At 43.8% G+C, this 21,549-nt stretch overlaps 1 long non-coding RNA gene across 1 annotated transcript; it reads left to right on the top strand.

Moving 5' to 3' along the window:
- The first annotated feature begins 877 nt into the window (after positions 1–877).
- Positions 878–9,218, top strand: LOC116730635 (uncharacterized). The gene is made up of 5 exons (XR_004341375.1): positions 878–1,286; positions 6,342–6,695; positions 6,785–6,958; positions 8,971–9,063; positions 9,166–9,218. It is a non-coding gene; the product is annotated as an uncharacterized LOC116730635 (long non-coding RNA).
- Positions 9,219–21,549: the final 12,331 nt, after the last annotated feature.

The raw sequence follows: 21,549 nt of genomic DNA, 5'->3' as shown, positions 1-21,549 counted from the left end.
TCTAACAACAATATGAAAAACTTCCTCTTAACTTTAATTTTACTGAAACTACTGAGCACTTTTCATGATTCCTGGATTTTAGTTTTGCTATAAAATTGTGATAAAACTCCTTTTTATTTTGTCTAATAATATTTCTTAATTTCTCAATATTCACTGTATTTACAAACATGTCATAAATTAAAGCAGCACAACCAGATTTTATGCTGCTTGGTTTAATAATTACTGGAAGAAAATCTTTTTTTTGTCTGCTATAATGAGTCAATATTAACGTCACACAGTTTGGACCTTATTGTGATGAATATATCCAAACATAGATGCTAAATTATTGTTAAATGTATCAATAAATGTTCCTGGAGTTCTGTCCAACTAATGGATCAGGGTTTTTCCTTCTTTAGGATTAATTTCTACAATCAAACATGTTTTTTTTTACAGTAGCAGCTTCCATGCAGGAAATGACAAAAGAAAAAACTTTTCGTGACCCAGATGATCTTTAATATTAAAAAACCTACAAAACTTCAAATCATATTTTCCTGAACTGTGTGAGGAATAGTTTGAAATCCTTGTTTCAGGACAAAGATCAGAGAACCGTCACAGATCAGATGAAGGCTCACAAACTGCAGATGCTTCTAAATATTGGTATAAAATATCCTAAAAGGATTTAGATTAAAGATGTTCAAAGTGAAAAATTAGGCAGATTTGCCCTTTAACCTTTTATGGGAAACTGCAATCAAAAGCCAACTTCAGTTTCTAACAATACGAAGCTGACATTCATTTTTTAAAGTTCTATAAGTTTCTGCACATCTTGCATATTTTCTGTGTTTTTGTTCAGTTTTATTTTTTAGCTCTGAATGTTTGGTGTGTTTTGTAAGTTTTGGAGGCCATAAATTACCAGCTGAGGGAGTTTTACTGACGAGCCTCTGTGACTTTTCCCAGGAGACAAACCGGATCTGCTGAACTGCTGCTGACCTTTTCCTGGACGGATTGCTGGATGAGCGATCTCCTGGGAGCTGCTGACGCTCGGAGCAGGAATTAAAAACAGTTCCTGTGTCAGAGGGAAGTGGATGGTGGAGGCTTTCATTATTAATTAGAAAGTAAAATTCTACAGGCATCAGCAAAACGTCGGCCATGCTGTTGTCTCATTACTCTGCGGCTATTCAGAAACTTCCTCCTGATGCTGGAAGTTCTGGAAGTTTCCTGAGGAGAGGATTTGTTCCCGCTTCCTCCAGGAGTTTTTCTAAACGAAGACATTCAGCTGATTGAGGACGGAGGAAAACCTGCAGGCTTCAGTAAGTCCGTTAAAACTTTTAGATCTTTGTCACTTATGACAAACATCTTTATTTCTGAGGCCTAACTTGCATATATTAGCCGCTAGCTGGCTAGCTAGCATATATTAGCTGCTAGCTGGCTGGCTAGCATATATTACCCATTAGCTGGCTAACTTGCATATATTAGCTGCTAGCTGGCTAGCTAGCATATATTAGCTGCTAGCTGGCTAGCTAGCATATATTACCCATTAGCTGGCTAACTTGCATATATTAGCCGCTAGCTGGCTAGCTAGCATATATTAGCTGCTAGCTGGCTGGCTAGCATATATTACCCATTAGCTGGCTAACTTGCATATATTAGCTGCTAGCTGGCTAGCTAGCATATATTACCCATTAGCTGGCTAACTTGCATATATTAGCTGCTAGCTGGCTAGCTAGCATATATTAGCTGCTAGCTGGCTAGCTAGCATATATTAGCTGCTTGCCTGCTGTCAGTGACACATCAACATTTATCTGACAGGAAAATCCTGCTAGAAAAACAAACTGCTTCTACATCTATTCCTCCCAGGATAAAACAGTTTGCTGGCTGAGAAATGATCCCAATAATTGTTGTGATAAACTATAATATTTTTGTTTTGAACCAAGTATTATATAGATTATGTATATGTAATGTAGGCAATATAATACTTGAATGGTGCAAGTATCATATTAAAAATCTTGTATTTTTATAAGTTTTTAGTTTAATTTAGTAAATTTCACACTGGAACTGAAAGATGTTTTAAGTATCTAAAATAAAACAGAAGAACCAATAACTATAAATAAAATGGGAATACAAACCATAAAACCTAAAATAAAACATATTATCATGTCTCTGCAAACAAAATTACCTTTTAAAGTAGAATCAGAATGGAAATTATTGAGCTCATTTGAATTCGTCATGTGATTAATTAATTACTTATTGTTACAGGCTCTGATTAATGTATTTAAGGTCATTTTACATCTATTTTTTAAATGAATTTAAGACATTTTAAGGCCTTCGTTTTAGACTTTTTAAGACTTTTTAAGGATGCCCCCAGCTGTTGGCCTCCACAGTGAGGTGAAGCTCAGAGTTCATCATTTCATTTTTCGCCGGCGTTGTGATGCGAAGCCAAACAGGAACAGAGCGTTCAGAGTTTAAGCTGTGAGTCAGAGAGGAGACGTGTGAAGTGTCCTTTCAGACGGCGTGACAGCATGTGGGAGTGAGCGAACGTTCACAATAACACAGCTTCTCCGTTCTTCCTCTAATGTGAGCGAGTAAACAACAGATGTGATCTGTGGCAAACTGTTCTCTGCAGAGAGTTTCTCTGTGCAGAAAAAAATCTTCATGTCAAAACTGGAGAAACACAAAAAGCATCAAAAGTCTCATTAACTGTCGGAGAGACGAAGAACGCTCAGCAGAGACCCGACGGAACCAGACAGAACCGCCTGCAACGTGACGAACGGCCTCAGAGGGAAAACTCTTCCTTCAGATGAACAGCGGAGAAAATCAGAGTCTCATCTGGAGTCCGTCTGTCTGTCTGCAACCCGTCTGTCTGACCAAACCTGCAGGTCAGACATGACTGTCCAGCTCACCTGAGCACAGAAACAATCACCTGAGGATTCCCCGTCTCTGACTCCTCCCCCTGTTTTAACCGAAGCCATTTATCTCAACGCCTTCTGGTTCATTTCTAACTTCCTTTTCCTGATATTTTTTCTATAAAATAATCTCTTCCACACCTGACCGGTTTAAGAAAAGTGTTTATCCACAAAAACCTGCTGAATTTTGCCACTGATTGTTGTTATAAACATGCCTAACCCATAGGGGGCAGTGTAGGGACAGCTAAAACCTGTCAGCCAATCAGAATCCTTCAAAACAACCAGCACTTCCTGTTAGGAATTAAAAATGGCTCCAGGAGATTCATTAGTGCACAGGTGTCAAACTCCAGTCCTCGAGGGCCGCTGTCCTGCAGTTTTTAGATGTGCCACAGGTACAAAACAGTGGAATGAAATGGCTAAATGACCTCCTCCTGGTGTAGATCAGTTCTCCAGAGCCTTAATGACCTAATTATTCTATTCAGGTGCTGCAGCAGAGGCTCATCTAAAAGTTGCAGGACACCGGCCCTCGAGGACCGGAGTTTGACACCCCTGCATTAGTGTGTCAGACAGAGAGGCTGGCTACGTTTAAATACCATGTTGACGCCAGCATGCGGAGGCCGATTGAGCCGCCATCTTGGGGAGGGAAAGCTGGAGTGAAACTGCTGATCTTTGTCCTTTTTAACTTGATGAACAAGTAAAAAGTGTCTGAAGAAACGTAAAAACCAGCAGCTGATGATGGCGGCCATCTTTCCTCCACTGCTGGAAAACGGCAACAATGTGACGTCGGCGCCGCATCATTTACTGCAGCCTGAGAAGCGTTTAGCTCTAAATCTCTGGTTCCTAAGGTCCAAACTCTGCAGAGGAGAATTCAGCGGAGGTTTTATGTTGCTTCAGTTACGTTTGGATGAAAGGCCTGATGGGATGCGGCGGACCAGGCCTGAAGTTGGCGGCTTCTCTCTTCTGGTTTGGTTCCTTCAGCTGCTGGAAGACGGTTTGGTTTAACCATCCAGAACCAGCTGGAGTTTTCAGCTGCAGAACCCAGAAATGTTTCTGACGGGTCTGACAGATGATCGTCTTCAGCCTGTGTTTGCTGATGGTCAGCAGGAAACTCTGTCCGTCGGTCCAGGCCTTCCTGTCTCCATCTGCTTCCTGATCGCCACGTTTTAACGGATCCCTGCGGCGGCGAGCCGGGCTCAGCCGCCGTCACCATGAAGACTTTTTAATAAAGCCTCGGCCAGGTTGAGGTGGTCGGAACCGGACGCAGGCGGGTTCTGGGTCCAGATCACCTGAACACCTGCGAACAGAGCTGAAGGAAGGAACAGGAAGGAGGAGGTTTTAACTGATTTTTCAAAATAAAACCATGGATGTCCCCATCAGACGCAGCTGCTCATCTTGATGCACCAGAAGCTGCTTCATGTGAATCATTCTAATACTCATAATGCTGTGGCAGTAATTAATATTCCTGCAGAGCCCGGAGAGCGCGGCGTTAGCCTCCAGTCACAGGAGCTCAGGTTATTATGCTCCCACTTCATCCAATATTAATGCCCACCAGGCCGGCTGCGCCAATATGAGTTCAGAGGAAGAGCCGTAAGTGGCTGAATGGCAAATAAGACAGATTGGTAACAAAAGCAAAGCACCTGTTCTATTATTAACGCCATGATTGAAGCTAATGGGCAGAGCAGCGGCGTGAAATACGAACTGCTGAAGCTCCTGCAGCCGCAGGAACAACTGGATCTTCAAACACCTGGAGCTTCTGAGGAAGAGAAGGAGACGCTGCCATCCTGCTCCACCGGCGAAGAGCTGGACTTCTGGTCAACGAAGTCGGTTTTGTCCCAGAAGGACAGAGAGACGATGTCCTGCACTTCATCCTCCGGACTCAGGATCGATGGCTTCCTGGAGGCTGTTGACCTTCTAAATTTTACCCAGTCGCTAACGTTTGATTATGAAATGAACCGGTTCAACACTATGACAATAACTGGAAATTCACTGCAAAAATACCAAATATTTCCAAGCGATTTTGGTTTAGTTTCTAGTGCTAATAATTTAGTGAACCTGAAATTAGACAAACTAACTAAAAGTAACTTTTTAGCAAAATGTAGAGGCTTGTTTTAAGTAAATAATTCCTTAATATTGATGAAAAAGTTTTAGTTCCATTGGCAGAAAAATGAAAAATGTTTTGAAATAATCTGCCAATAGAACTAGAGCTTTTCATTTTAAACAGACTTACATCTTACTAAAAGTTACTTTTAAGTCAGTTTGTCTTTTTTCAAGCGTACTGAGATATCTGGACAAAACTTCTGGGTAATATTTAGTTTTTGCAGTGTTGTCTGTAAATAACTGTCCTCCGCTGTGAAGAGAGAAATCTGATCTGAACGAGGCGACTGATGGTTTTCTGCCGTCACTAAACCTGCAGACAGACGATCCTAAAACGGCAGAAAATGAACATCATCCATCACAACGCCTCCTTCTGTTCACTGATTGGTTCAGCAGAAAATCCAAGTGAATGGGAGAAAACCCAGACTGTCTGGGAAGGGAGATTTAAACTGAATGGAATAATGCAGACTAACAGTTTGATGAAAATCTGTAGACCTTTAAAAATCTAAATTGTGAACAAAGAGACTCAGAGACTGTCTGGTTTATGAAGGATGTAAAACACTTTGTGTTTGTGAATGTAAAGGCAGCTTCCTGAAAGCTACTGAAGAAAGAAAACGTTTCATTGTTGAGCCGTTTTGTTTCTCGGTTGTTGAGGAGTTCAGGAGGTTGGCGCTGCTCTCCAGGAGAAAAATGATTCAGATCGTATCCGAACCAGGAGCGCAGCGGGTCACTCAGGTTTAATTTCACTTTTCTAAAAGGTTCCGACTCAAAACACCAGAAAAAGAATAAATAACTTTAATAATTTATCAAAGGCCTGAAATAAAAACAATATCTGCAGTTTGGCGTCAGCAGGAGGATTCAAACGAAATGCTGTTCGCTGCTCTATCTTCTCATTTCTAGGTTTTATTGGAAGATAAAAACTAAAGTATTAAAGTAACATGATGCAAAGGGAGGTTTTGATGCTTTCTGGTGGGTTTTTATGTTTATCATTGTGTTGCTGTTGCCATGTTTGTGTTTTGTTCCTTTATTTATTCATTTATTATTTTATTGCTTAGATTTCTTAGTTTGGTTTCAGGTGTTTCTGTTTGTCGTCTCTTCCTTCACACTGCAAAAACAAAAATATTAATAAATATTGCTGGTCTAGTTTCAGGTGTAAATATCTGAATACAGTTAAAATAAGAGAAAACTAACTTACAGATAACTTCTCAGAAAGAAATACGAACTTATTTTAAGTCACTAATTCCTTAATATTAATGAAAAAGCTTCTGGTTTCATTGCAGATTATTTCATTTATAACGAGACATTTTCTCCATGGTGTTACTGTATTAAGATATTTTCACTTGAAACTAACGCTTTGTGTTTTTGCAGTGCGTCCTCTCTGCCCATCAGCTTCGTCTCTCCGACCTGTGATGATCTGATTGGCTCGTCTGGATCTTTTCTCCAGATCGCTGTTTAAACTCCTAATGTTTCGTTGTTAAAAGTTTCGTTTTGTTTCTCCGTCCGGCTCCTTCATGTGGTTCTGATTTCTTCCCGCAGGCCGGCGCTCCTTCTGGTTTCACCTCAGGAACATCTGGATGTTCTCTGTTCGTAGAGACTTTGTTTGTGCCGGAGCGTCTCTGTTGCTCCTCGCTGGGATGAAGCTGATGGTGTGAACAGATCTGTTGCTGCGGTAACTCGTCTCTGAGTCGCTGTGATGGATTCAGGACCGACGCAGGAGTCCAGGTAGCGCTCGGCTCTGCAGCAGCAACATGATGATAAATGACAGATCTGACGGATAACAAAGCAACACATTTATTTCCTTCCCCCTGCAGAGCTTCAGTCGGCTGATTTATGAACGCTGCAGCCGGGAGGGAAAGTTTGTAGGAATCATGTTGTGCTTCATTGAGTCCCATCGCTCCTCAGAGCGTCTCGCACAGAAACATCAGTTCATGCATCATCATGAAGCAGAGCGCGGATCGCGTGGAAATCCTGTGTGAGGCGCCTCGGTGAGTCTGACGGCAGGAGCCACTTCCTGCACAGAAACAGAAAGACGAAGGTCTGGATCTGCTGCTCAGGATCAGCCGCTGCTTTCCAACGTCTGTTCAGCATTCTGCAAAATCTGCACAAATAAAAGCAGTTTTATCCTGGCAGCAGAGATTCAAACATTCAGAGTGTTGAGTTAAAGCAGCTGAGGAAGAGGATGACAGCCAAACAGTTTTACTTCCTGGAAAAACTCTGAGCATTTAGAGAGGAAAACCACTCAAACCAGGAAGTAGTCAGGTCCATCTGAATCTGTCTAACATGTAGTTACGCTGCTGGCCCATAGAGGGCAGCATTTGACTGCAGAGTCTTATTGATTCATCACTATTTTTCATATTCTGTCTCTTATTTAGAGTTTGGCTCTAGAGTAAAAAATTAACACAGAAATTATTTTAAAACATTTATTTCTGGTAAAGTTTTGACTTGTTAAGATTTATTCCTGTATTTTGAATCCCAGGAAATCTTTTTCCTTTGCAGGTTTTCCATCTTGTAGTTTCTGCTTCCTTCTCCTCACACTGTCAGCTGTTCCTGTATGGAAGAACATTTGGGACAAAAATATTGATTGTAACTAAGAAGTTGAAGTCAGAGAGAAAAATCCTTTAGTTTGGTTATTATAGAGGTTTTTCAGTCTTTCATGAATATGAAACAATTGAACCTCCTGAAATTCTTAAGAACAAAAACAGAAATATTATTACTTAAGTCCCACGTTTAAGAGCTGTCTTATATTTACAGTTTTGCCCCAAATGATAATAAAACAAAACAAATAATAAAAACAATAAAAAGCAACAGAAAAACGCAGCAAACAAAATGAAATTTAAACCACAGAAAAGAAAAGCAAAAAATTCCACAAATGGAAAAAAACCTGAAAATGTGAAACGCCGCAAACTTTCTCCACAAAACAGAAGTCCTCCAGACCACTAGAGGGAGTCTAGTGTCTGTAATGTTTTCATAAATTTCTGCTGTTCTTTGCTGTAGAAAACTGTTTGAAAATGATGTGAAGTACAGCTCCCATTATGTTCCTTCCTCCATGTTTCTTCTGAACGTCTTTACTGAACCAGATTTTGCTTTGCTTGGCCAGTAAAGCTGACTGTGATTCTTACTCCACCAACATGACGCTCTGGTCTGCTCTCTGTTTATTCCCACGACTGGAAACATCAACTCAGTGTCTCCGTTTCCCTTTGTTAAAAATAAAATAAATGATCTTTTGAGATCCTTTATTTTTAACAGAGTGGTGGAATTGGGCGTCTAAACTGCATCGATCTTTCTGCAGTTTGTTTTTCTAACAGTTGGCTCAACAGGAAGTAACACTTTCAAAGTAAAATCCAGACTCTCCCAATAAACCAGGAATAACCTTACAGAGAACAACAAGAAATTAAAGACCAAATACAGCCTGAATAATTCAACAATCTGGACAAACTTCCATAAAACTGCAAAGCTGCTGAAACACCGAGTTCCTTTAAACCGAAGCTGAAACTGCTACAGGAAACCTGCAACCATCTGAAGGTGAAGCAGGTGATGATGATGATGATGATGAGGTCATGGGCGTGATGAAGGCTCCTATTCCTCCTCTTCCTCTCTTCGTCTCCCAGACAGTCGTTCATCTTCCTGTGTTCGCCGACGTTCTCATTTCTTCCCTCCTGACACGGCCTTTTACCGCAGATCCAATTCCCAGCGTTTTAATTCAGACCAAATCACATTACGGCGCCGCCGCCGCGGCGTGACGGCCGGATTAGACGAGCGCTCGACCCGCTCCTCATCTCATCGTCCTTCCTTTCTGTCGGTTTGATCCAAAGATTTATTGATGAGCTTTTGCTTCAGTCCGGCTTGTTTTCTCTCTCTTGTTCCCGGTTTTCTTCCTGAAGCTTCGCGCTCCGAACATAAATTCATTTCAAAATAAATCTGCTGCTGAACCAGATCTGACTCTGCCTGCATCCAGGTCCACAAATATAATATTTACATCTAAATTTCTGACCCATAGTGACCACTTCCTGTTTGATCGGCGTAACCATGGCAACCAGCATCAGCTCAGTGACCTCATGGTTGGTTACTGGGAAGGTGAGCAGCTGTGGAGGTAAACCAGTCAGATTTTATGATGGTTTATTTAGTGCAGATTATTTCATAACTCTGGTTTAATCTGTGATAATCTTTGTTTTGTTCTTTTTATCATCTGCAGCTTCAGATCAGCACAGCGCTGCACTGCAGCACCAGCAGCAGCACCAACAGCAGCAGCAGCAGCAGCACCAGCAGCAGCAGCACCAGCAGCACCAGCAGCACCAACAGCAGCACCAACAGCAGCACCAACAGCAGCACCAGCAGCAGCACCAACAGCAGCACCAACAGCAGCACCAGCAGCAGCACCAACAGCAGCACCAGCAGCACCAACAGCAGCAGCAGCAGCAGCACCAGCAGCAGCACCAACAGCAGCACCAGCAGCACCAACAGCAGCACCAGCAGCAGCACCAACAGCAGCAGCAGCAGCAGCACCAGCAGCAGCAGCACCAGCAGCACCAGCAGCACCAACAGCAGCACCAACAGCAGCACCAACAGCAGCACCAGCAGCAGCACCAACAGCAGCACCAACAGCAGCACCAGCAGCAGCACCAACAGCAGCACCAGCAGCACCAACAGCAGCAGCAGCAGCAGCACCAGCAGCAGCACCAACAGCAGCACCAGCAGCACCAACAGCAGCACCAGCAGCAGCACCAACAGCAGACAGACTCACAGCTGCAGTTATTGTTCAGTTTCATCAGTTTTTTATTGAAATAAACTGATCTGGAAAATGTTGTTTTGTCTGATGCGATTCAGTGATCTATCGGCGGTGATCTATCGGCGGTGATCTATCGGCGGTGATCTATCGGCGGTGATCTATCGGCGGTGATCTATCGGCCTCTGCTCCGACTGCAGCGTCGCATTCTTCCTCTATTCTCAAACTAGTTTTGAAAATAGAGGAAACCATTATGAGGCCAAAAAAATCTTCTCAAGTTTCATTTTCCCAGTCATTCTGGAGCTACTGGTATGTCATGACTCTTTTGAGGGTTGAAAAATGGATTTAGTTAAGTGCAGCAAGTTTTATGTATAGCTCAAGGCAAAGAGTTCTGTTGAATTATAAATGAAAATAAATTGAATTCTTTTCATTTTGATCTTAACACACCAATATTTCCACCTGCCTGTGTGTTTTGCTCGTTCCTCTGTCAGCAGCAGACAGGAGAGGTGATCTTGATGTCGTGTTGCATCAGCGTTTAAATGTGTAGGCTAACGGCAGCGTGCTGCGTTCGCTAACCTGCAGTAGATAAAGTAAACGCAGCGTGTCGTCACGCAGGAAGCAGGCGGCTCTGCTGTCACCAGCAGCATGGAGGAGAAAAGCTTTCAGCGCCTTTTACTCCAAATCGTCCCGCTGCCTCTTCCTGTCGATCCGCTTCCACCAGACGCTGAACTCTGATATTAAAACCTGAACCGTTTTCACGTCGGACCGCCTCGCTGTCCGCCTGCCTCCTTCCCACACCGGCCCAGTGGTTCGGTTTCACCTGCTGCTGCCTGGAAGCAGAGATGGAAACAAAGTTAGAGAAACTGATCCGAAACAGATCAACCAGGTGATCCACCACAAATACAGACAATTTCACCTTCACCTGGTCAGCAGTGGATCACATCTGGACTTAAATTAGTCTGGCATGTGAATGAATGAATGAATGAATGAATGAATGATGTGAAAACTGCTCATCAGAATTCCCCCCTCCTGTTGATGCTCCTTTGGAAAAGCTGCTGCAGATCCTCACACATCTGTTGGACAAAATCAGGAAAAATTTCTCGCAGGATAAAAAAATTAAAGTCGCAGGATTTTTTTTTTTTGTAGTTTTTTTTGTGGGGAAGTTTTTCACTGTAAATCCAAAACTTAAAGATAATTTTCCATGTTTGCTGTTGGAGTCCACTGAACTCAACTGAACAAATTTACTTTCAGTTAAAAAAAAAAAAAGATTTAAATCACTTTCTGTAAAAATGTTTGCTTTATTTAGTAAAGTTTAATAAATTAGAAGCTGATTCTTTTGCAGAAAAGTCATTTTTTCAGTGAAACTTTCTGATCTTTCCATCATGTTAAATGTTTTGCTCTTTAAGTTGTTATGATTCTTTCATCCTTTAGAAACCCTTTAATCTCCATGGCAACCATTCAGCTGCAGATCGACTGGGGAGACCTAGCCCCGCCTCCGAGGCGAAGCTCCTCCCCCACTCAGCTCCTCCAGACTAGCCAGCAGCGATTAGCAAACAGCTGAGCTCATTACAGGAGCTGCTGCTTAGAGCGATGCTGATAGAAACATTAAAGGGTTAATAGAGGAGCCATGTTAGGACGACTTCATGGAGGCAGAGCTTCAGAAAGAGCAGAAGCTTCTTAAAGAGACAGAGGCCCAATTTCAAGGAGTTAAATTACATCTTTTAAGTTATACTTTTTATATGCAGCATCTTTTGCTGAAGGTAACATTGTTACTGTATTGTTTTATGAAATGGCACCATGTGCTGGAAAACACGATACCGCCCCTTTAAGACGTCGGCTAAATAAATTCGGTCCCAGTACTGAGCCTGGTGGGACTCCACTGGGACAACAAGATACTTCAAGTTCAAATGGATTTCATGTATCTGAAATCTGCAGGCAGGCAGCGCAGCGGGCCGGATGTTTCAGCAGAATGAGAGGAGGAAGAGGAGGAAGAGGATGAGCAACGATGAAGGAGGAGAAATGAAAACAGTGGGGAGACGCAGAGACGGGTGAGACAGCAGGCGGAGAACGAGAAAACAATGGAGCAGACAAGCTGGGAGTAGAGAGGTGCTTAAAGGGGTGTGTGTGTGTGTGTGTGTGTGGGTGTGTGTGTGTGTGTCAGTGAGGAAGGGTATTGCTGTATAAGCAGTCTGTCCAGCTGTCTGGACCCTGAAAAGCAGCGCAGACGAGCGATGTCAGGAGTCTTCAACGTCTCTAACAGTTACTGCTTCATCTCTCCTCTTCCTCCCTCCGCTGCTCCTCTTCCTCCCTGTCATCCCTCGCTCCGTTCTCCTCCATGTTGTTTATTGGTTTATTCTTGCAACGCTCTGATGTCTCACAGCTGGGATCAGAGCATGAAGACGAGTTCTGCATGCTCATCAAGGTGAGCCTGGAGTCAGACTGCAGCTCTGTAGGGGTGTGTGTGTGTGTGTGGGTGTGTGTGTGTGTGAGAGGCCAATATTAACATCTACAGGACATTTAGGGAACGGTTTGGCTAATAGGAGCTAACAGCTGAGCAGACAGGGAGGTGTTGCTCCATGCAGAGAGACTAAATTGGTTCAGGGAGGAAGAGGAGGAGGAGGAGATGAAGGAGGAGAGGAAGGAGGAGGAGGAGGAGATAAAGGAGGAGAGGAAGGAGGAGGAGGAGGAGATAAAGGAGGAGGAGGAGGAGTTGTTGGTTGATGTTTCTGAGGCGTTTGAGCCTCATCTTCCTCCTGTTGAGGATTTTTCCAGCTGATTTATTTATGACTCTTTTTCTCCTCTGGTTCATTCCTGGTCTTTTCCAACCTGGATGTAGAAATTAACAGAAAAATATTTCAAAATCAAATAATAATCAATAATTCTACCAATGATTCCATCGATTAATAAAGTAAAAAATAGCTGATTTTTCACCGAACCTCGTCAGATTTTATTAAATACATAAAAACAAAAAATTCAAGTCATTTTCAAATAAAACATTTTATAGCCTGAAAGTCAAAATCAGCATCTTTCCTTTAGCGATCTGTTGATCATTTATGGCATAAAAATATGAAAAGTAACATTTTCTGCTGGACTGAACTTCAGTCCAGCATCAGTTCAGCTGATTCATAATTAGTTCAGTTTAGTTTAGTTCAGTTTAGTTTAGTTTAGTTTAGTTTAGTTCAGTTTAGTTTAGTTTAGTTCAGTTCAGTTCAGTTCAGTTCAGTTTAGTTTAGTTTAGTTTAGTTTAGTTTAGTTCAGTTTAGTTTAGTTTGAATTAAATGAAACTAAAACTGAATAAAACTTTCAAAGTTTCATTCTGGTCCTGAAAAACAAACAATAACAATAAAAACCAGAAATCTGGATTGATTTGACCGCAAATAATAAATTCATAAACCAGCTAAAAAATATTCGTTATGTTTTAAATCTGATCAGAAACCAATAATCAGTCTGATTGATTAACCCTAAAGTCTGAACAAACTGACAGGAGACGAGTCGCAAGAGACTGAAACACTCGCAGCTTTCTGGAAAAATCTGTGAAAATGACAGAACCAGAAACAGAACCAGAACCAGAAACAGAACCAGAACCAGAACCAGAAACAGAACCAGAACCAGAAACAGAAACAGAAACAGAACCAGAACCAGAAACAGAAACAGAACCAGAAACAGAAACAGAAACAGAACCAGAACCTCAGAGTCAAACATCGTTTTAAAAATATGGACAGAAAAAGGAGAAAATCTCACCAAAACCTTTTAGACGATCAGAAAACAAGGAAATTATCTGAGCTCTAAAAGTTGCAAAATGTAGAAATTTCTGAGTTTCAGACGTTGAACGTTTTTGACTTTACAAACTCATAAAATTGAGTTTTTTTCCTCAGATTTTTGTATTTTTGAGTTTTACAGTTTCCAGTTTTTTCTAGAAAATGTCTGAGATTAATCTTAGAAAGTCTTTCTGACGGTCAGCTGCCTTCAGCTCATTATGGGATGTTTCTGAACCGGGGCCAACAGGTCAAAGGTCGTCAAGTTCACACTTTAACTTTTCTAGGTTTTCTCTCCTCAGCTGCGCTACATCCGCCTAGCTTAGCCTAGTTTAGCTTAGCCTAGCCTAGCGTAGTCACCTCTTCTTTTTTTTTTAAAGGTTTTATTGACCTTTATTTGACAGTGAATTGACAGGAAACAAGGTAATGAGAGAAGGAGGAGACATGCGGCAAAGGTCGAAGGTCGCCAGGCCGGGAATCGAACCAGCCGCGTTGAGGACTAAGGCCTCTATTTGTGGGTTGTGCTTACCCCCGGCGCCACCACAGCACAGCCTAGCGTTGTCACCTCTGACTGCAGGAAGCAAACGCTCATGACCAGCTGGACCTCGACCAATCAGAGAGGATCTAGTTGGATCTCTGTGAGTGCCGTCCTCTGATTGGTTGCTCAGATTTTTTCAGGCTCTCTAAAGAAATCAGTTTTCCTTTTGGTCTCTCTCTGCAGTCCAGTAGATGTGTGAACCAGGTCAGACCGCCATGGTTCTGCAGAACCTCTGCTGTGGTTCAGTCTGACCCACAGGTGGCGCTGTCTGCTGTCTGAAGGCCGAGCTGCAGACGCAGCCTGGTGATCGCTGCTGCTGTAATTTATGCAGACATCGATCCGGCCGTCTCCTCTCCGTCCTCCTTCCTTTTCTCCTCTGCGGACGTCGGGATGAAACGCCGCTACTCGATTCTAATTTCATCTCAGATCTGTTTCTCACCATCGATCTCTTCACACCGGCGAGGCGCAGAGTGACATTGAGGAGGAGATATGAGGATGAATTCAGAGAAGAGAATCCAACCCTCTGCTGAGAGACTCAGGGCAGAAACTGGGACAGGAACCGGAACCGGAGCCGGAGCCGGAACCAGAACCAGAGCGACGTCAGAGTTAATATTTAGTTTGTATACTATTGTTTTTACAATCAAACTAAATATTTTTGGATTGCCAGCTAAATGTTTAGTTTAGTATCTAAATATTTTTTGCTCAAAGCTCCATATTTCACTCCAAATATTTATCTTCAAACTAAATATGCTGCTTGCAGAATAAATATTTAGTTTGAAACTGACCTTTATAAATGACTGAGTGTTATTTATAAACGGCGGATATGAAATTATTGCTGTTATTTTCTGGCTGTTCTGGTTCCTCTGAGTTCTGCAGAAGTTTCCGGGTTTCTGCGTGTCGGGTTGAGACGTGAGGTGAAGACGAGAGAGAAACCTGAAGCAGAGAATCGTTTCCAACCTGAGGATGAGGAGAGGACGTCATCCAGAACCAGAACCTGACCGGAACCGGCCCAAAGTGCTCTGCTGGGAACATCCACAGCAACCTGATATCATCTCCTCTTCCCATCCGTCTGCCGGCCGCCGCTTCCTGTCAGGGCTTCTTAAAGGGACGGTATCACCCTCTGCAGAAGGAGACCTGCTTTCATTCTGCCATGTTTGATAAATTCTTTAGTCTCCATGGCAACCATTCAGCTGCACTCGCCACCTGGGCGGACGTAGCCCCGCCTCCGAGGCGCAGCTCCTCCTCCGAGTTTAGAGTTTAAACTTCAGACTCTGTGACTTGTGAGTAGCTCCTTCAGACTAGCCAGCAGCAATTAGCAAACATTATAGGAGCTGCTGCCCAGAGCAACGCTGGGCAGAGCAACGCTGGGCAGAGCAACGCTGGGCAGAGCAACCCTTGGCAGAGCAACTCTGCCCAGAGCAACGCTGGGCAGAGCAACGCTGGGCAGAGCAACGCTGGACAGAGCAACGCTGGGCAGAGCAACCCTTAGCAGAGCAACTCTGCCCAGAGCAACGCTGGGCAGAGCAACCCTCCATTAAAGGGTTAATAGAGCAGCCATGTTGGGAAGAAAGAGCAGGAGTTTCTTAAAGAGACAGAGGCCCAAATCAGGAAGCAAAATTCATGTTAAATCATATTTGGTATAAATATCAGAACATCGTTATGCTGTAAAATAACAGAGAAGCTTTTCCCTTTAGAACCTGCTGATGGTTCTGACCCGAATCTGGTCCCGTCCGGGTCCTGGTACATGGATGACTGGGACCCATCAGGTGGATTTGGACTCTTTGGCTCTTTGACCTGCTGTCAGGTTGCTTCAGGCTGACCGGACCGGACTGGCGCCGCTGCTGGTTCGGGTCGCTCTGCCGGTTCTGTTTGGGTTGCTCTGCCGGTTCTGTTTGGGTCGCTCCGCCTCGCCGTGGTTCTGGCAGGAAGCTGGGCTGACTGCGTGTCCTCTGGCAGAACTTCCTGCTGTCGATTTGTGGGATGAAGGTCAGAATAACAACCATCAGAGGAAGAGCAGAAATTGAAGCGGTTCTGAGTCACACAGGAGTCCAGTTCCTCCGGTTCTGATTAATATGATCCCTGCGTCACATTCTGCAGCTCTCCGGACGGAGCGGAGCGGCTCCCACTGAGAGGACTGAGTTAGGCTCAGCAGGGGTCCGATCGGGTCCAGTCGGGTCCGGTCCGGTCCAGTCGGGTCCGGTCCGGTCCAGTCGGGTCCGGTCAGGTCCAGTCGGGTCGGGTCGGGTCGGGTCCAGTCGGGATCGGACTGCAGGACAGAACTTATTGTTCCTGGTTTAAAGTTTCTGTTTCTCAGCTCAGTGACCCGTTGGACTCTCCAGTCTCACCTGGTTCCGTCCAGAAGTGGCCCAGAGCTGGACGGTGAATGTAACTCTGGTTCTGATCCATTTGGATGACATTTAAGGCTTCTAACATTTGATCATCTTTCGGCATTATGGCCTGATTTTATAGAACCAAATCTCATTGTTTACACTGGTGATTTACACTGAGGGGTTCTGGTCTGGTTCTGTCTGGTTCTGGTCTGGTTCTGGCTCTGGTCTGGTTCTGTCTGGTTCTGGTTCTGGCTCTGGTCTGGTTCTGTCTGGTTCTGGTCTGGTTCTGGTCTGGTTCTGGCTCTGGTCTGGTTCTGGTCTGGTTCTGGTCTGGTTCTGGTCTGGTTCTGTCTGGTTCTGTACTGGGACATATTGGGTCATATGGTCACGGTTTCTCTGTGCTGGTCTTGTGTTCTTTATCTCCAGCTCAGACGGATTCATGTCAGTCGGTGGCGGTGACCCGGGCCAGGTGCATTCTGGGAATCCGTCCTGAAGCTGCTGACTAGAGAAGAAAGCCGCCGGGTCAGAATTCGACCCGGCTCCATCCGCCCTGCGCCGCCGCCCTGCGCCGCCGCCCTGCGCCGCCGCCCTGCGCCGCCGCCGGCCTCCATCATTGCAGAGTTATTATCTGAGAGTCTGGAATGAGTTTCATCCCAGTGGAAAATGTCTCTGTAAGTGATTTTCTGCTGCAGCCTGATTTGGGGCGGCGGCCTCCAGGGGGCGCTGTAATTATTTTCTAAAAGTCTGACTCAAATATTGAACATGAATATTTCTGAGAAGCTCTGAGGAGGATTCCAGCTTTCTGCCCATCGATACGTGAAAACAGTTTCATCTCTCTGCTTCACACTTTCAGGGAAACGTTTGCTACTGCGAAAAGAAAGAAAAGAAAGCACACCCTGCAAAAAGAAAGTACACCCTGCAAAAAGAAAGCACACCCTGCAAAAAGAAAGTACACCCTGCAAAAAGAAAGCACACCCTGCAAAAAGAAAGTACACCCTGCAAAAAGAAAGCACACCCTGCAAAAAGAAAGCACACTCTGCAAAAAGAAAGTACGCCCTGCAAAAAGAAAGCACACCCTGCAAAAAGAAAGTACACCCTGGGCTGGGACACAGTGCCTTTACTTCTGATCATATGTATTGATTATCTGATCATCATCATCAGTTTTCCGTGTGCTATAGTTCTTACTTCTCTAGATGAGAAAACCATTCAGGAGATAATAATAATTAAAAAGTCCAAATTACTCAAGAAAATTTTTAAAGACATATAAAAAAAATAAATAAATAGAAAAATTAAAGTAAAAGATAATAAAATTAAAATTATAGGAAATGAAATGAATAAGATTATTCTCATGATAACTTAAAATTAATTACTTTTTAAAACTTAAAATTAAAGGGTGATGACGTCACAGCGTAAGGTGATGACGTCACAGCGTAAGGTGATGACGTCACAGCGTAAGGTGATGACGTCACAGCGTAAGGTGATGACGTCACAGCGTAAGGTGATGACGTCACAGCGTAAGGTGATGATGTTACTGTCTGAGGTGAACCTGGATGCGACATGCAGCCGTGGTAATAATAGCTGGCGCTGCGCCGGCTGCCTCGGCGAGGAGCAGAGCAGATGGTCTGTTCTCTCGCCGGCAGCTCAGGGAACGTGTGAATTAAAAAATCCCAGCTGAATTATAATAAACTCTCAGTTGAACTCGGCAGGTTCTCAGCTTGCGAACAAAGACACGGCGCAGAGAGCGTGGGAGGACGAGAGCTTTTCTCCTCACAAATGAAGCACAAAACAGAGACAGTGATGGCACTGCAACCAGGCTGCAGGAGGTCAAAGGTCAGTGACAAAGAACAGAGGAGGAGGTGGAGAAGAACATGTAGAGGAGGAGAAACCTGAACTCTGAAAACGATACGAGAAGATTCAACCCAAAAATCCAGAATTAATCCCAGATGGAATATAAATGTTGATACAAAGTTTCTTTGTAGAAACTTGTAGAATCCAAGTTTCTACAAAGTTTTATTCTAAATGTTGATGAGCTTCAGGCCTCCTGTAGAGGTCAGTGTTGCAGCACAGCTCTGGTTCTGTCTGGTCCTGCCTGGTACTGGGACATATTGGGTCATATGGTCACGGTTTCTGACTGAGGAAGAAGAGGAGGGTCTGGGTTCTCTGTTATTTTCTACATTTTATGAGGAATCCATCAGACTGTTGTTTATCATTCTCCACTTCTTCTCCCAACATGAAAACAGTGTCTGACCTTTGACCCTGTTTATCTAGACACCATCTCCTTTGTTTTCTCCATGTTTAAGGCTGTTTCCCACCTGATGGTCGGGTAGACCCGGTTCTACTGGAACCAGAACTCCATCATCTGCTCCACCTCCAGCTGCTGTGGTTCTGAGTCAAATCAACCTGTTCCCCTCCTGGCCTGTGGGGGCGCTGCACCAAGAACCACTGAAGGAAACGACACAAAAACCTCTGCAGACACTGAAAGCAACTTCCTTCTTCGCCAGATGGAAACAAGATGGAGGATTTTAGTGTTGGAGGATTTCTCTTTAGTCTTTGGCTGAAGACCAGGAGCCATTTCTGCTGCTAGTGCTAGGTTAACATGTTAGCTTTGGTTGGATTTACCCAGAATGCCCTGCGCTGTAGTCCACTTCCTGCTTTTGGAGCTGTCTCCGGTTCACTTGGTGTTCACATTCAAACCGAACCCAGACCGAGGTTTGAAGGACAGAGGTCAGAGGTCGGTTAGCGTTCACAACTCACCAACTGAACCGGGCTTTCTAGGCAAACAGACTGGAGTCGGGTCAAAGGAGAGTGAGCAGGGTTGGTGTGAACGCAGCCCATTTTATCCCATGTCTTTGATATTTCTGCAGATGACAGTAAATGGTGGGAGAACGGAGCCCTGCGGAGCTCCTGTGGCCCGGCAGCCCGGCGCTCCTGTGGCCCAGCGGTCCGGTGGTCCTGTGGTCCGGTTCCCCGGCGGCCCGGCAGTCTGGTCCAGGTGACTGATGGTGTCGAACCAAAGCTTAAGCTGCTGGACAAACGGCGGATTACAGAGAATACTTCTGATAGTTCCTCATTGTTTCCCTGGACGAGTGTAAAAAGACAAGCAGAGCCAGAAAGTGATTCTTGTAATTAAATGTTAATTTATTCCCTGCTCACTTACTGCTTCTTGTTGTGTAACCACAGCCGCCGAGTAATTAAAAGATAACCTCATTTCCAAGGTCAATATTTTCCTACTTATACTCAAATGGAAAAAAATGATCACGACTAAGAGAAAGAGAAAGCCAAGGCTGCAGAGCTGCATCTTTTATTCATGGCTCTGTAGTCTAAAGTAAATTTATCCTGCAGTAAACTCAGCATACGGCTTCTGATCAGCGATTTATTGATTTATTTACTGTAAATACAAAGTTTGGATCAGAAGTTTTCATGAAGAAGTGAAGCAGAAGCTGGAGAAAACAGACGTGTTGTTTATCATAACTTTTAAATTTAATCCGGATTCATCACTTAGATTTTAACGTTATTAATCGTGTTTCTGTTCTGACTGTAAATCTGCAGGTTACACCAAAAGTTTCTTCTGGGAAAAATACTGGAGAATTTAGTGCAAAAATAAATGTTGCTTTACAACCATCTGGAGAAATGTAACATTTTTTAGTGGCTAATGTTTTATTAAGTGAGATCACATGGAGAGATTTTGCTGAAATATTCAGATATCTGATCCCTGCAGAGAAACCAGCAGTTCCTCTGACTGACGGATGTTTCTGTGGATCCTCCTGGATCCCAGTGGATGATTCTGGTCGGTCTGGTTCTGTTCAGATGAACTCTGGTTCTCCTGGTTTCGTTTCTGCTGCTGTTTTAGGAGCTGAACTAAAACTCCAGAAGGAGATTTAGAGACCTGAGCGCAACCAATCAGAGAGCTTCTTCTCTCTCAATTTGTAGTCTGTCAGTCATGGTTTCATTTCCTGTCTGCCTGTTTACCTGCCGTACCTTTCCCTCCAGGTCTTCTTCTCTGGTCATAATCGTCACTTTTATCTCAGAGAATGACAGACGAGGAGGAAGAGGAGGAAGAGGAGCTCAGACCATCTCACACGTCCTTCTGTCTGTCTGGATCAGACGGAATAACAGAATATGAGCAGGAGAAAGAAACTGAACATGTGAATCTGACCTTTGACTTTAAAAACCTTCATCATCATCATCACAGTGAGCTGCATTTCAGAAAAGTGAACTCTGGTTCAGTGTGAATGCATCTGTGAACACCAAGCTGACCAAAGCAGGACTACAGCCCAGGGCATTCTGGGTAAATACAGCCAAAGCTAACATGCTAGCCTAGCGCTAGCAGCAGAAATGTCTCCTGGTCTTCAGCCAAAGACTAAAGAGAAATCCTCCAACTCTAAAATCTGACGCCTCCATCTTGTTTCCATCTGGTGAAGAAGGAAGTTGCTCTCAGTGTCTTCAGAGGATTTTGTGTCGTTTCCTTCAGTGGTTCTTGGTGCAGCGCCCCCACAGGCCAGGAGGGGAACAGGTTGGTTTGACTCAGAACCACAGCAGCTGGAGGGGGAGCAGATGGTGGAGTTCTGGTTCAGAACTGGGAGTGTGTGAGAAAAAAGTGTTTTATTGTAGTTTTGTGAAAGATAATCATTTTGTTATGACTGAAAACCAACCCTGTCATGGTGCCGAAGATTTGAAGTCAGTTTGTTTACGCTAAAATCAATGGAAAAGCAGCTAATAGCTAAATAGCAATGTTAGCTTACAGCTAATATTGCTCATAATCAATGTTTGCCATAGGAGTGAGTTGGATTTCTGGTCCAGTAAATATTTCTGTCCTGGTGATTATTACCTGTAGGTGGCAGTAATGCACCTCTATGCTGGAAACTATTAAACGTCAATAAAGAAGAAGAAAAAGTTTCTGGTTATTGATATTCATGTATCATGTGGGTCTGTGATGCAATTTGTAAACTTTGTTGACCTTTTTTGGTGCAAAAAGATTCTGAATTCCTGCTCAGATGTCCAGTAGTCATAAAACGTTTTACTGGTTTGTTTGGTTTCCTGAACATTATTATCTGGAACTGGACCCGGTTTGTCAGCAGGAGCTGGAGGTGAGCGCCGACGTTTTGAACTGGTTTCTCTCTGGTTCTGGAGTGATCCGGTTCTCTAATGAGACGCTGTTTGCTGTGGGAGCAGAGCAGCAGGTGTGTGTGCAGACACACACACTCCCAGCAGCTGCTTGTTTAACTGTGTG

Source organism: Xiphophorus hellerii, chromosome 13 (assembly GCF_003331165.1).
Source record: "Xiphophorus hellerii strain 12219 chromosome 13, Xiphophorus_hellerii-4.1, whole genome shotgun sequence".
NCBI lineage: Eukaryota > Metazoa > Chordata > Actinopteri > Cyprinodontiformes > Poeciliidae > Xiphophorus > Xiphophorus hellerii.
Note: the sequence above shows the minus strand (reverse complement) of the source record. Positions and strands in the feature narration are given on the sequence as shown.